Genomic DNA, 16365 nt, shown 5'->3' on the forward strand with positions numbered 1-16365 from the left:
ATGGAGTGCGCCACGAAACTTATGTGTGCTGTGATGCGATATTATACGACCGACCTATAAAAATACCAGTCATCGGTCGTTATTCGGTCCTCGAAGGACTTATTTTATTTTAAAAAGGAAATCAGTTCATTGAAAATGAAAAAAAAAATATGTATTTATGTATTGAGTCGTTTAGGGCGCGTGCCAAGTCTAGTGAACAATTTCAATGGTTTTTAATTATTTTATATTTTCAAGTTGACCTTTTGGAAGGTTTTAGAAGGAACAAAGGATTTTTTCAGAAAGCAAAAACAAATGTATAAAATCTGTACAATATTTGATGGATATAAGAAACAATTTAGAACAATTCGCTTTTAAGAAAAACATAATCAAAAACATTGTAGCTTCTTTTTTATGTATCATAAGTTTTATTTAACACGGATATATTATTATGTTTTCCTTTGTTTGTGTTCTGCATTACTTTAGAAGATGATATAATTTAAGATAAGATTTGAATGCCACCGAAGTGAAGGATGAATTATTAGAAGTTAACTTGAAGGTCTAGCTGAACTAAGAAACCTAATAAATCTTACCTAAATAATACACAAGATTCATTAAATAGTCCAGTTTATTGAAGAAGTCGAAGACAAATCTGTAGGTTTAAAATTAAATTATTTAAATACTGCAAGTGCATGGACACAAATTAAATGTTACTTGATTAAGTCGTATTACCGACGGAAACAAAAATAAAAATCTAGTTTTTTTAAAGATGTTATATGCTTTTAAAGAGAGAGTGCCTTAATAGAACGAGTTTCTTCAATTAATCTTTAAGGTTTGAATAAGAAAACAGTAGTAAGGATGCCGGAACTTTCTTGAATTTAAAATTAATCAACTACAAATAGAGTCTAGGTTTTGAAAGTGGCAATCAAATAATTTTTTCAAAGGGTTTTGATGGAATCCGACAAAATAACTTGATCTCTTCTCGTTTTTGTGACCCTTTCAAATTATGAAAAAACTACATAGATGAGATCCCCACTAAAATCTTACCATTCGTGGCCATCTTTCTATATTTCAAAAAATCTTACAAAATATTTTCAACAATATGTTGTGTATGATAAAAAAGTTTAAAGTCAATATCTTTCTTTGTTCTTAATAATTGAGTAGAAAAAATTAACTAATATAAACAACAATATTTTGCATATAATAGAATACCCGAATTTTGTTGGCATTCTATAAATAGTACAGTAGAAAATTCCCAAGAAAACCTATCGGTAGTAGCCAGATTTTTGTATTTAAAAAATTAGTACACTGAAGAAAGACCTATTAGAATAATAATAAAATAACACAAATAGAAGAAAGTTTTGTAAAAATCAGGAGTTAAAATTAACTTCAGCACAAAAAACTAATTAAAACTAATAAAATGGAACATTTTCAAGAAGAAATGGTAAGAAAACATCTGGAAATTGAGATTCTATAAGAAAAAGTTCATTTAACAATTGTTTCAAGGAAGGGGTTTGTTCGTAGACTACTAAATTAACATGTGGTGTTGAAGCGAGAATGAATCTCGCCTCAATTGTTTTAATACCTGAATCGAGTTGAAATGAGCTAGATTCAACTAGATTCCGGTCGGGGATCGGAGTCGAGTCAAAATATCTGAAGAAAAGCCTGTGTGGAGGAGTTGGTTTTACAGATAATGCATTATGGTCTGTTTATTTGCATGTTTGTGTACAAGAATATAGTTTTGTTTTAATCAAATGAAAAAAAAAAATTGCACATGGAGTAGGTAGCATATTTTTTTATAGTGCTGAACTATTAAACACGAATCAAACTATCTCCCTAGCACTTCATAAGAAACATCGAATATTATTTGTATTTTTGAAAGTTCTGTCAAACTTAATCCTCTTCAAATCTTTTTGTGCTGTGGAAACATCGAAAAGATTTATTTTAATCTAAACTGAGATAAACCTTTGGTCGAAACACTGCAAAACTGAATTATCTTTTCTATTGTTTTCCCTTACAAAATAAGCCCAGTTAGTTTATTTTCAGCAACAAAACTAAGTAATTGCAATAGTAACAGATTGATTTTGTCTCCAATATAAAATACATGATTCCAAATGCACAACTACACAACGAACACAGCCATCGAAATACAAATGCAATATCAATCGTACCAACATTTGAGAACAAAATCACATAAGATCAATTCGAGACTCGTATGAATGTCAAAAACCCATCCGTAGTAAGATTCTACTTTAACTTTTATCGGTAGTTTTCATACTACAGATATTGTTTCTGTTATTCTACTATACATTTGATAGATTTTCGAATAAACACGGGCAATGGCTTTGATTTGATTATATGGTTTTATTTGTGATACATGTTTTTCAAACAAAAAACTATTTTTTGTAGCATTTTTTAATAGTTTTTATTTCTTAAAAGAAAACCGCAAGTGAGTTTTTAAAAGATTAGCAAAAATATTTTGCATTTAATTAAAAAATAATTTTGAAATCAATATTTTCATTCCTTTTTGAAATTTTACCAATTTTATCCAGGATTTTGTGCAGACTTTTTAAAATTCTACCAAATATTTAAAACAATGTTATTTATAAGATGAAGTATGTTTTAAGCTAATGTCGTTTATTGTTGAAAAGATATTTGAAAATCATTTTTAACAACTTATAGCATTATATTTAAGGTTTTTACTGTTGGTAAAAAAAAAACTCTCCGATTTCTCTAAAATGTTCTTACTTTGATAAAAAAATTATTTTGGAAGTAATATCATTTAATGTTTGTAAAATATCTAAGGTGATATGAATTTGCTTTTAATATTTAAAAAAAAAAAACGTTTTTCAAATGTATTCCAATGTGATTCAAGCTTATTGTTTGACTATATTTGGGTTAAATTTTATCGTATAGAACTCAATGGCTTAATTTTTTGAAAAGTCCTTTTTGAATCTTTTTATGTTATTATGTGTAAAACAATTTATGTGAAATTGATAACACTTCTAGTTCAATTACAACAATTTTCTATGAAAGTTAAAAAAAAGTTATGTTACTTAAGGCTTTGTAAATTCTTGCGTTTGTTATTCTATCTCAAAATTCTTACAAAAAATCATAAGTAACCGCCGCCGCTACATTAACATTAAAGAGATTCTGAAATATTGAACCATTTTAAGTACAAAAACTAAAACGGTTTGAAATTATTTTGTTGTTCTTAGAACGCATCCATCGCTGACACAGTGATATCATATCAGGTTTTAAGTATTTGAACAAATGTTTAAAAATATCTCGAACAAAATTGTAAGCTTAGAAATGCTACTGATTTACTAGGGAAAGAAATATTTTTGAAAAAAAAAATATAAAATCGTAAGAGTAGTTTTTTTAAAAACTATCCTTAAAAGTTTCAACTTCAAAAAGTTTACTCCAAAATAGTTTGCGTCTATAGAACATAATATAATAAATAAGCACCGTGGGGTTTTCAATTGGAGCTGGTAGATTTTGGCGCCCCGTAGTAGCGGCCATTTTGTTTTGATGACATCTGTCAAATCTTTTATTTATTATTCAGTGGCTTGAACAGCACGTTTAAATGATAAAACTTAATTATCAAAATGAGTGTTCGTTTACGCAAACGTTGCACGCATTGCGCCCAATTTACGGTAGATGTGGTCACTGGTGGCCTTTCACAGCCCACTCTCCAACGTTTGGTGGCCAAATTTGAGACGACCGGTACAGTAAACAATCAGCCAACACCTGTAGGTTCAAGAAATGCGAGATTGGCCGAGAATATCACCGCGGTCGGTGAAAGTGTACAGCAGAACCCGAGGCAGTCTATTCCTAGCCGTGCACAAGAACTCGGCCTCTCTCAGACTTAAATTTGGTGAATTTTGCGTCGGTACTTTACACTCGTACAAGATCCAACTGACCTAGGAGCTAAATATTCATGACCATAGATAACGCCGTTCGTTCGCTGACAGTGCTTCGAATCGTTTGGAAGAGGACCAAAATTTGGGCCGAAAAATCATCTCTATTGACGAGTCGCATTTTTGTCCAACAAAATTGCCAAATGTTGGGCTGACACCAACCCACGCGAGTTTCACCACTGATAGTCCATCCTCAAAAAATTAGCGTTTGGTGTGGATTTTGGGCCGGCGCGGCGGTGGCGATCACTACAAAACGATAATAACTAATTTCTTATGGCCCAAAATGAACTATATGAACCTAGACGACATGGGAATATAGTAGGACGGAAATTCATGTCACACAGCAAACGCCAGGGTAACATTGACAACATATACCCGCCCTTATTGAAAAACACTATATAATTACGAGACAGGCACTCAAGGAGTTATTAACACCAGACAGAACGCAAAGAAAAGCATACAATATTGCGGCGGTCTCCGAGTTATGCAATTGTTTCGGTTACAGTTCTATCGGTAATGTCTTTTTTGCATCCTATCCAAAAGACTTAGACTGGCCAAATATGCAAGTTATATTAAATCTTTTGACGAATGAATACAGCCATATCAGAAGGGAATTCATTTCCTTCACCTACGGAGAAACCCTGAGTACCTATCAGTATTTTTGGCAATATCGAACAAGTATGTGGTAATTATATTAAAGGTGATGCAGGTGCCACCCATGGATAGTAGCATCTTGAGTGGGTTACGCTTTAATGACAGGAGACAGTTAATAACTCCCCATCGGACAATGCTGTTGAGATCGGATTGAATGAGCTTAACATAAGCTGCCGTTGAAGTTCAAAATCCGAAGGAAAAGGATGTGAATCTAGAAACGAATATGAAAAGTTGAGAGTAATGTCGTCAGTGAAACAGTTTAATGGATTAGAAGTGACAAAAAAAGATCGTTTATGGGTATAAGGAAGATAATCGGTGACAAAACGGAGCCCTGGGGAACACCATCTTTTATTTTATGAATTTCGAACTGGAAACTATAAAATACAACTCTTGATGAATGGTTACAAAGGTAATTTCCAATTAAAAGAAGAAGAGATTCATCAATCCCAAAAGCACGCATTTATGACAAGAGAGCTTGGTGCAAAACTCTATCAAATGCTTTTGAAATATCGATTTCTTTATCTAAATAGGTTTTTTGCTTGTAACCAACGTAGACAAGGTTAAAAGTCATCATTGGAAAAACGTTTCGTAAGCATGAATAAAATTGAACGCCTCAAAGGCTAAGAAATATTTAAGTTTATTATATTAAGCTAATAGAAAATAATGTTATTTAAATTTTAGCATTTAAGAAATAAACAGATTTATTAAAGTAGGACAAATAAATATGAAAGTACTGTGTTTTTTTAAACATAAAACTAATTAAATAAAACTTGAACGCTTCATATATAGTATTTTATACTTTTTGTCAAATGTGCTCCTCCATACTAGACACTAGTCTTAAAATAATGTTTTTAATAAAGCTACATTTTTAGGTAGAAACTATATTTTTCTTCATTTACAAATTACAAACAAAATATTATCAACAAATTGTATCACTATTATGTATGTAAGCAATAAGCATTGTTAAACTGTTGGTTTTCCGAACCAATTTTCTTAAAAGTGGCTGAATAATGCTCTAAATAATTTTGTAAATGGAAACATTTTGATGTCATAGAGAAGACATTTTACAAAAAGACAATGCGCAGGTGTTGATCATAAAATTCTTCTTCTTTTAATTTATTCTCCTTAAATTTATATTTTTTGAGATGCAGAAATAAGATATAAAATTTCATACAATAGAATTCCTTTTAGACACAATTTTCCTATAATACTTGAGCAAAACACCGTCATTAAGACTAAGGGAAGATGCGATGACGATGACACTTGTTGTTGTTAAATGACGTGCGTATAGTCAATAGCAGCAGCAACAACAACCCTTGGAATAATAATAAAATAATTGCTATCAGCAGGAAGTCAAACATGGCCGCGCTACAGCAACGGTTACGGAAAATGAGTTTTTTAAATGTATACGAGTAGCTATAAGACAGGAAAAAAGGAAAAATATAAAGGGACATATTATCTCTTCCATTTTTGTTTTGGTTAGTGAGGATATTATACGGCTAGACAGACAGAGAAACAAATATATACTCTCTTTGTTTTTGTTTTGAAATAAAATACAATTTGTATAAAAAAACTCATTATTTATGCACCGTTTTTTTCTTTTCAAATGCTTGAGTTCTTCCAAACAAAATGTCTGAAAGCTAATAATAGAAGTTATGAGTTTGGCTAAGCAAATGGAATAGTTGTGGATGAAGATTTTAATACATTTAATGTCTTTAATTTCTAAGAGCATATTCAAAAAGGCACTTAAAATATTTTATAACTCCAATAAGGGTAATCATTATTTCTAATAAAATCAACAAAGTATACTCAACATCATATTTTAAAGTCGAATATGGGAAGTATGAAAGTCCTATAAACAAATTGTTTCTTCTGTGAATCTTGAAAAATATTAAAATAATTCCCAATAGATTTCTAGCTTTAAGAAAAAATCATTAACGTCCAATATTTTGACAAAGTTCTAGTTCAAAACTCGGTTTTATTGAAAAACAAGAAATCCATTAAGTATACTAACTCATTTTTTAATCAAGTTCTGAAGCGTTAGAACTTTGCTTTAAATCTCAATTTGTATATTAGCCCCTCAAATTTGGATGTTTAGGATTCTAGAATTCGGTTTAGCAATGTTTTTAATTCTTTAAATTATTTGATCAGATAGTATTGTTTTATTAAATTTAAGGTCCCCGGAGTTTTTCACTTGCCATAATAATACATTTTTTGAAAAATTTTACATTTATGGACGCGGACGAGTCAAGCTCAAATTACGTTTTGATGTTGATTTTCTGAACTTTGTATGTCATTTATGTACATTGTCGAGAAAAAGCTACAAAGCCGATTCCGAACGGCAAATTTGGGAAAGATTTTTTGGAGAATTTGTCCATTCCTCGCAAGAGGAGTACCCGTGAAAAATATTTAGGTGGCATAGGCAGGGATCGAACCCAAGAGCTTTCGCATGACAGTCCAATTCACTAAACATAATGCCGACAATCCACTTAAGGGGGTATTCTGGTCTAGAAATAAAAACAAATCGATTTTTTTTTCATATTTTCATAGTTTCAACTTTTTAATAATATGTTTACGAGAGGATTTTCCCAAATTCAAATTATTTTCGAAGAAATAAGTATTTTGCTGAGCAGGCATCCGAATCGGTTTGGCTGCAACTAATAGAACAAAAGACATAATGGGTTACTTTAAACGCGTTTTTCTCAGAACGGTCTTTTTGAATCTGATACCCACGATTTCTCAGGTTCTGCCGAACCGATTTACTTGCAATTTTAAGAGAGTTTTTTTTAGGTACTTGTTAACGTCCGGAACTACGGCAATCCCCAAATTTTCATTTTTACTATTTTTAACAAATCGAAGAATGTTCAAAAGAGTGGTAATTTTTTTTTTTTAGGCAGTCGCCATTTTGTAAAAAAAATGTTTGTAACTTTTCCGTAGTTCCAGACATTGCGACATTATTGTAGATTAATAACCTTTTTTAGTTTTTGATTTCAGATTTCTATTAGAGTTAAAATCGTGGGTATGGTCACGCAACAAATTTTTGGGACGCACCACTCCATCAGCTGAAAACTAACGGAATTTTTATTTTTTTTTTTACTTTTTTATTTTTGTTTGTATTATTCTAATGTGAATAAATAATGTATAAAAAAATGTATGGTAAAATTATTGCTTGCTTTTTTCTACAGCACTTCAAAAATTACCTAAAATTCATGTGTCTAAACCAGAATACCCCCTTAATAAACTTAAATTCAAAACACACAAACATTTAATTTTATTTGGTCAGTTTATATATGGTGATTTTTTAAAAGCTATATAGAAAGTTTTTCAAAAAAAAAAACAAAAAACATATACAATTTAGAAAAATGCATACAATCTTTATTTGAATCGATAGTGCGGTCCATATAATTGAATTTTTGTAGGTTATTTCAAGCAAATGTTGAGCTTGACTGCGTCTCAAATGGTTCATCCGTTAAGTCCAATTTTGGCATACTCTTGCCAACATTTCTACGGATATATCACGAATAAATGCTTGAATGTTGTCTTTCAATGCGTCAATTGAAGCGGGCTTGTCTGTTGAGACATGAGCTTTGACAAAGCTGTCCAAAAAATAGTCTAAAGGCGTTAAAGCGCACGATCTAGGCGGCCAATTGACCGGTCCCGAACGTGAAATTAAATGTTCACCGAACTCGCCTCTCAATAAGTCAATTGTTGCGCGTGCTGTGTGCCATATGGAACCGTCTTGTTGAAACCACATGTCATGCAAGTCAAGCTTTGGCATTTTGGGCAAAAAAAAGAAAGGTGGATGTCATCTCACGGTAGCGCTCGCCATTCATAGTCACGTAACGATTTGCATCATCTTTGAAGAAATACACCAGCCCACAAACCGCCCGAACTGTCACTTTTTGTGGATGCATTGGTAGCACTTGCAATGCCTGTGGCTGATATTCACTTTAAAATCGACAATTACGCTTATTTACGCTTATTTATGTATGTACATTGAAGTCACATTTTTCACAATAAATATAAAAATGTCGACAATTTATTTAATAAACTTAAATTCATAACTGATAAACATTTATTCTTTTTTGGTCAGTGTATATTTCTGATTTCTCAGAGATTTCCGTATTCTGAGAAATATTAACAACAATTTCTGTATAAATGTCTCACTTTTGCTGTCAGAAATCTAAGAATAGAATTTGCCTGATTCGATTTCTCAAGAATTCTCTATCGCACAGTTTAAAAAGTATAACAAGAAATTCTAAACTAATTTAATTGCTAGGTGAGAATGAATAGTAAAATGTATTTACATATATGTATTTCAATCTCCTACTCTGTCAATCTATCTGAGAAAATTCTCTCAAAATCTTAGAAATATAAATTGGTCAAATAATTGATAAAAAGTCAGAAATACTCGTATATGTCAAAAAACTTCCACAGGTTGCTATGAAAGTAGTAAATTATTCGTTAGAACTTTGTTTTTTTGTTTTAAACCAAGATGTAAGTCTCTTAAGTTTAAAGGAAATAATGAAAAGCGAAGAAATGCTTGACATATACATTTTTTTAAACCCGAATTTAAAAGATAAGCCGAGAGTTTTTAAATCGGGCTTTTAATTGATTTTATAACTTTGTAAAGGAATTGGTTGTAACAGAAAAAAAATTTACAACTAATTCAAAAATACCCATATTGATAAAAATACATTTTTAAATTAATTAAACTTAAAGCACAATCCAACTTAATTATTTTATATCTTTAATATTGCAGTTCATGAATTACAAAATTAATGAAAAGATTTTAATCTCATTTTGTTTCCATACATTTTTGTTTAAAATTTAAAAGTTTGCTAAATTCTTTTTATTAAACAAGTTTTTCAATATGACATTTTATTAATTGTTTATAAATTATGAAATTTATCATAACTATTTTATTATGTTGAATAGCTATTATTTTCTTACCGCCGGAATTTTGTGAATAAGATTGAATACAGTTAATTAATTGTGTGGATAACGTTTTTCAATTGTCATTGTTTCGTAAAATATGGTCTATACATAATTCACTTGAATTGAAATATTTAAATATTGAAATAAAATAGCAACTAACAAAAATTTTAAACGGTAAGTAAAAACTTTAATGGAATAAAATATATCTTTGGCATATAAAGGGGTTAAAAAAATTGTTTACAAAACTAAGATCAACTAAATTAATCAGGATTACAAATATATTGAGTTAATATTTAAAGTGAAGAAATTATTTATGATTTTTGTTGAAATTTGTTGGTGCATAGATATTACCGTTGTGTAGACTATAGAACATAATCAGTAAATTGTTTACAAATATGTTTCATATCAAATTTAATTAATTTAAGTATACCGTAGATCTCTCCATGAAGTGTAAAATTATGTTCACTTACAATACACGCATACATTATACATTAGCCGTGTTTTTTTCGTATATAGTATAGTGAGAAATTACCAAAAAAACGAATCCATTTTGTATATTTGAAAGTTGCTACAATTGAATATTTGCCAGAATAATTTATAAAAAAGTTCAAAAAAAAAATTGCCAAATTCAGACAAGGGGTGAAGCGATTTTTGATAGTTGACTATCAAAATCAAGAAAATTCGTCTATGTAATGTGATAGTCGGTTTAAAAGTTTTAACCAAACAATTTGATAGAAAATAAAAACTCCAAGGGGGTTTGTTCGTAGACTACTACATTAACATGGGGCGTTGAAGTGAGCTTAAAGCTCACCTTAATTCTTTATATACCTGAATCGAGCTAAAAATGAACTTGATTCGCCTCGATTTCAGTCGGGGGTTGGAGTCGAGTCAAAATTTGTACAGATAATGCATTATGGTCTGTTTATTTCCAAGTTTTGTTTTAATAATATTTACAAAAAAACAATGCACATGCAGTAGGTAGCATATTCTTATGGTGCTCTTCATTGTTTAACACGCATCAAACTATATCACTTGCACTTCATAAAAAACATCCTAAGACCATTTGCATTTTTGAAAGTGCTGTCAAATTTAATCATTTTTAAATATTCTTTCGTGGTAGAAACACCAACAAGATTTATTTAATCAAAACTGAGTTAAACCTTTGGTGGAAACATGGTAAAAGTTAATTATCATTTCCATTGTTTTCTCTTGCAAAATAAGCCCAGTTAGTCCATTTTCATCAACAAAACTAAGCAATAGCAACAGTGACAGATTGATTTTTTTCTCCATGGAAAACACATGATTCCAAATGCACAACTACTCAACGAACACAGCCATCGATATACAAATGCAATATCAATCCAACATCTGGGAACGAAATCAAGAAAGATCCATTCGAGGCTCGTATAAATGCCAAAAACCCATCCGTAGTAAGATTCTACTTTAATTTTTTTCGGTAGTATTATTATATATTCACAATATATAATAATTTACAATAAAAAATAAACTTACAAACTTTAAATCTAAATCCTACTATGCTATTGATAGATTTTTTAACAAAACAGGGGTATCAACTGAATTAAAAACTTACTGAAGATAAGTGAAGCGTCTATGAACCATATCATAAAACCAACATTTGGCCGAAAACATTTTGGTAAAATCAAAACATTTTAACCCCTGATGTTGAAGCTGAGGAAATGTAAATTTTGTTTGGGTAAAACATGGTTTTTGAGTACTTTATAACATTTTCAGTTAAAATTAGTCAAAAGTTAGCGGACAAAATTTTTAACAATAACAAAAACAATTGGTTTTGTTGTTAAAAACTAAACAAAATATTGAAAGATTATTTTACAAAACAAAAAAAAACATTGTTATTAGTTGAAAAAAAAGTAGTACCCGTGGCATGATGGTTAGTGCGTTGGACTGTCATGCAAGGGGTCTTGGGTTCAATCCCTGCCTGTGCCACCTTAATTTAAAAAAAAAAAAAAAAAAATTAATTTTCGCGGGTACTGCCTCTTGCGAGGAATTGACAAATCCTTCAAGAGTAATTCTTGTCATGAAAAAGTGCTTTCTCAAAACTAGCCGTTCGGATTCGGCCTAAAATTGTAGGTCCCTTCCATTTCTGACAACAGTACTCGCACACAGGAATGGTTGAGAGTTGTAAGTCACTAGGCCCTGGTTCACAACGGACTGTTGCGCCACCCCATTTGATTTGATTTGATTAGTTGAAAAAATTGAATTTTGAATAAGTCTTTTCAGGGTTGATTTTTCGTGTTGATTCCGAATCCGAACACTAATTTATGTGTTTGCTCAAATTCAAAAATGACTTTTTCAAAATTATTTTTAATATCTTTCAAAAACTTGTTATAGTAACGTTAATTGAAAGTAAGTACAAGAATTGCTTTAATGCTGGTTTGATTGTTTATGTTAAGATTGACTGTTTCATCATAAATTCTTCAGCATTCTTTTAAGGTTTATGAATGAATAAAGATTTTTTGAAAAATAAACAAAACACTGAAAGAATTTAAACGAAATATTGAATTAAGATGTTTAAGATTTTGAAAATGATAAAGAATTTTAGTAAAATATCTTTACTTCATGAATAACCTCAAAAAGAGTAGCGTGAGGTTTTTTCGTATTATAAAACGTTGTATTTCAAAAACCTTGACGTAAAATATTGATTTCAGACTCGGATTCGAACTTAAGCCAGCATCGGAAGAATACTTATGAAAACTACTATTCATTGGTCTAAAATAGTATCTTACGAGTAAGTGCTAATATGTTCAATAGAAATAATTTTTTATAACAATTTTATTGTTTAAAGGTGCAAGAAGCCAATATTTCAAAAAATCATGTATTCTATTTGTTTATTAGAAATTATAACCACTCTGAAAACAAAACCTGTTTCGTTCTTCGAGATGGAAGTTAACTTTTGAAACCATAAGAACTTGGCAAATAACATCACTAGAACTTAATTACATAGCTACAAAATGTCTGGTTCCTTTATAAATTGTTAGAGCGACATAAACTTTTTCTTGCGAGGAATTGACAAATTCTCCAAAAGTGCTTTCTCAAATCTGCCGTTCGGATTCGGCTTAAAACTGTAGGTCCCTTCTATCCCTGACAACAATACTCGCATACAGAAATGGTTGAGAGTTGTCAGTCACTAGGCCTTAGTTCTCAAATAGACTGTTTCGCCACCCAATTTATTTATTTATAAGTCTCAACTTTCCTTAGAAAAATAGAATTGAGCTCAAAGGCGAGAAAAACCTTAAACTCTCACAGGTAATAACGTTAAGCAAATAGCAAGAGGAGAACTTAGTCTACGATTACACTAAGGAGAATTTTGTATATTTCTGTTTGAATGTAAGGATTAGAAAAGAAATACATGCACTCAATGTTTACACATAATAATTTAGAAAAAGTTTCAGACCTGGAACTCAGTGAGATAAACGGTTGAGTAATATGATGAAACTTAATTTTTCTTCCGTAATTTTTTCAAACTTCAATTTAAAGGAATTCAATGAATATCAGTTGTTTAGAAAATGATTGTTAAGTTGTGGAATCGACTAAGGTGATTGGTGATAAATGACAGTCAAAATCGAATTTGATCTATGCAAGGTGATAGTCAAATTGATACCTAGAAAGCTATGACAACAAAAGTTCGATAGTCAAACAAATATGTTGTTTCTAAAAAGAGCTACTACATGTTTTCATAAACGAATTGAAAATTTTCTTAGTTGCCTTTTTTTGTTAAAAAAATAATTCTTGTGACCTAAAAGCTATGACATTCGAAAAACACAAGAAAAGTAAGAGTGTTATTGAAACACAGCCAATTTGATACTTTATTTAAGATATTTTATAGGAATCATTTTAACAATTTTAACATTTCGCCATAGCATCAATGAATTGTGACAATTCAATTCTGAAATTGTTCAATCGAATTGAATTAAGTTGAATTCAAACGGAAAACTCGGTGATTGTCAATTTGAATATCAAATCCGTGATAGTCAGTTACCACCTTAGCCGATTCCACCCCAGTATTCAAGCAGAAATCTTTGTAACATACATAGCTGTCGAGATATTAAATTCAAATGAGTTCAATAGCTCAAGACATAAAGGCAACGCTTTTGCTTTGAAGAAATGTGGTAGAAGAGTTGATTTGATAAGTTTTTGTAGTTTAGTTTGCTACAAAAATGTCCATATCATGTATTAATTTCAGCTTTATGTTTGTAAACATTGAGATTGGAACGAAATTGAAGCTTTCTTCAATTAATGTTTTAATGTTTGTCACTACTGAAGGTGGGTTTGATTTGGCTGTTTTGATGCGACGCCTTAAAAAGCACTGCACAAGTGCACATGGTGTAGATGAAAGAAAGAATGTTCACGCACAAGGCGTTTACATCTTCTACAAGGTCACTTTAAGCGCAATATAAATAAAATATTGGAAAAATGTTGAAAAGTTTTATTAAGCATGTCGAATCCTATAGAAATTTTGAATAATTGTATAAAATTATCATTGAATAACTCACCTTGACCTATGTGTCATGTCCTGGTATCGAAATATAATACTATATTTATGTATTATCAAAAACGCTTAATTTCTCAAAAATTCACTCAACAACAAACTAAATTCACAACAAAATTAAATCCGATACATTTTTGAAAAGCTTTTCACATTTAAAATACGATCACAGTAAAACAAAAAAAACATTCACTGAATTGAATAAAGAATTTGACACCCCTTAACCTTCTCAAAGGGTTCAAGTGTGATGCACGTGTATCTGAATTCTTTCGCTGTTATTAAAAGTTGCAACCACTTCTTCTTCGATTTTTAACAAAAATATCTTTTCAATTCCCGTCGGAAACTATGACGGCTCTGACGATAGCGGCAACGGCACCAGAAAAGTCTTAAACAGAAGGCGTAATTCTAACCATCAACTGTAGGTATTGTAAATATCCAATTGGGTGTATCCTGTTTGTTTTAAGTTGCACGCAATTCTTTAAGTTTCAGATACATTACTATCTTTTTTTCTCTGATGTCTGATTATAATTATTGTTATTATTATTATAATTATTTGGTGTAAAATATAATATACTAGTTTTCCATCACCGAAGAAGAGAAGAGAAAACACTGTGCTAATAATAGCCGCGGCGCGCCGCGTTGTTGGAGCTCGGTGGAATCTTTTTTTTCCACAACTAAACTTGCAAAAACCTTCAACTAAACTGACATTTCTATTTGTTTCTTCAATTCACATTTAAGGAATTATTACTTCTTTTTTGTTGTTGAGAATATTGTTTTATTTTTTATTTTACTACCATTTTTGTGTTGTTGTTGTATAACTGTATGTATGGCATAAACGAAACGAAACGAACGAGGTTTATGTTTTCGTTTTATTTTTGTTGTTGTTGTTGATGTTTTTCTCCTTCTTTCTAAACTCGTTTTTTGGACAATGCGGGGAATTTTGGATATTTTATTTGTGTTTTTCTTTCTTTTTGTTGTTCCTTCTTTAATTTTGTGTTGTTGTTTGTAGATGGATACCACAGTCGTATGGAATGGAAGCCGTTATGAAACTAACCAACCAGGCTAGGGAGGGCAGCTAAAAAGCAATCTTTGGCTAACACAAACACATTCACATGCAAAAACAAACACACATGGAAACATTTTGAGACTATTGCTGCGAGAAGGATTTCCATGAAGTTGTATTGTGATGGGGGATGGACCCCCAAGCCCCAACGCCAACATATGCGCACACGGTGACAGATATTTGTTAAGTATTGGGGAGCACATACAGACACATATAGAATATTCAGGTATAGAGAAGGTATTTTCATTGTGTAAGTATGATGGCTTGATGGGGGATGAAAAGATGGAGTCGACTATAGCCAAATACCATAGAACTAGAGCTACCTGTCCTGTGTTGTGTCCTATAGCCATTGTGATGGCTTGATGGCAGTTCGTTTTGGCCATGCATTCGTTGTTTTGGCCCTTAAAGGTACCCTGTACCCACAGAGGAATAAGGTAGGTATAAAGGTAGAAGTTTCGGGGCTGTGAAATGACACACGATTCTGAGAGAGCATTAAGGTTTTTGTGGTATGGTGGTTCGGTGTTTCTTTTTTTTCAATTTCAATTGTAGATAGGGTTGATTTTTGTATTCATATGATTTTCCTTCTTTTATTTTGGGGGGTTACTCATCGTATTCAACGGGTTATGGGTTATTTTTTAATCGATTATTTTCCTCTGACAATGCAGTTTGTTAGGACGAAAGAAGAATACAAAAATTATGTCGTTCAATGTGCTAGCTAGTATGTGTAATTATTGTATGAAGAACTGAACTGGACTGTAAGTAAACCATACAATATGCCATTCAATCTATTTTGGTCACTTCAATTTTTAGTGTATGTTCAGTAAAATCGGATTTTATTTTTAATTTTAAATTGCATTTTTATTTATAGATAACTGAATGAATTTTTTGTTCAACTTACTTTTACATACATTACAGATCCTTGTAAAACTTTTTTGTATGCTTTAATGTGTGTCCAATTACTTATCTAAATGTCGTATAATTTCATTATTGGCCTTATGAGTACTCATAGTTATTTATTACAATGCGTATTTTCATTCATTCCCTTAAAATACGTGAATTTTAACTAAATTAATGATTTTAGGTCATTACCTTATATTTACTTATACTTTTGAGAGACTGAGCCAAAAAAGATATTTTTTTTATGAGGAAATAGATTTTAAATTGTTTTGTCATAAATATGATGTATTTTGCCAAATCTTGCCTAATTAATGTTAGTTGAAGTTCAAAAACGTGTTTTTAAATTTAAATAAAAATCGTCACTTAATTTTATAAAATATACGGTTTTGTGT

At 30.9% G+C, this 16365-nt stretch overlaps 1 protein-coding gene across 2 annotated transcripts in view; it reads right to left on the reverse strand.

Annotated features, from left to right (window-relative positions):
• The window catches only part of LOC129942567 (SOX domain-containing protein dichaete), a 103536-nt gene extending 88445 nt beyond the window's left edge, over window positions 1–15091 (reverse strand). For both annotated transcript variants that reach the window (XM_056051566.1, XM_056051565.1), the window contains exon 1: window positions 14021–15091. The gene's annotated coding sequence lies outside the window, so the exon portion shown is untranslated. The remainder of the gene's footprint in view (window positions 1–14020) is intronic.
• Window positions 15092–16365: the final 1274 nt, after the last annotated feature.

This window comes from Eupeodes corollae, chromosome 1 (assembly GCF_945859685.1).
Source record: "Eupeodes corollae chromosome 1, idEupCoro1.1, whole genome shotgun sequence".
Lineage (NCBI taxonomy): Eukaryota > Metazoa > Arthropoda > Insecta > Diptera > Syrphidae > Eupeodes > Eupeodes corollae.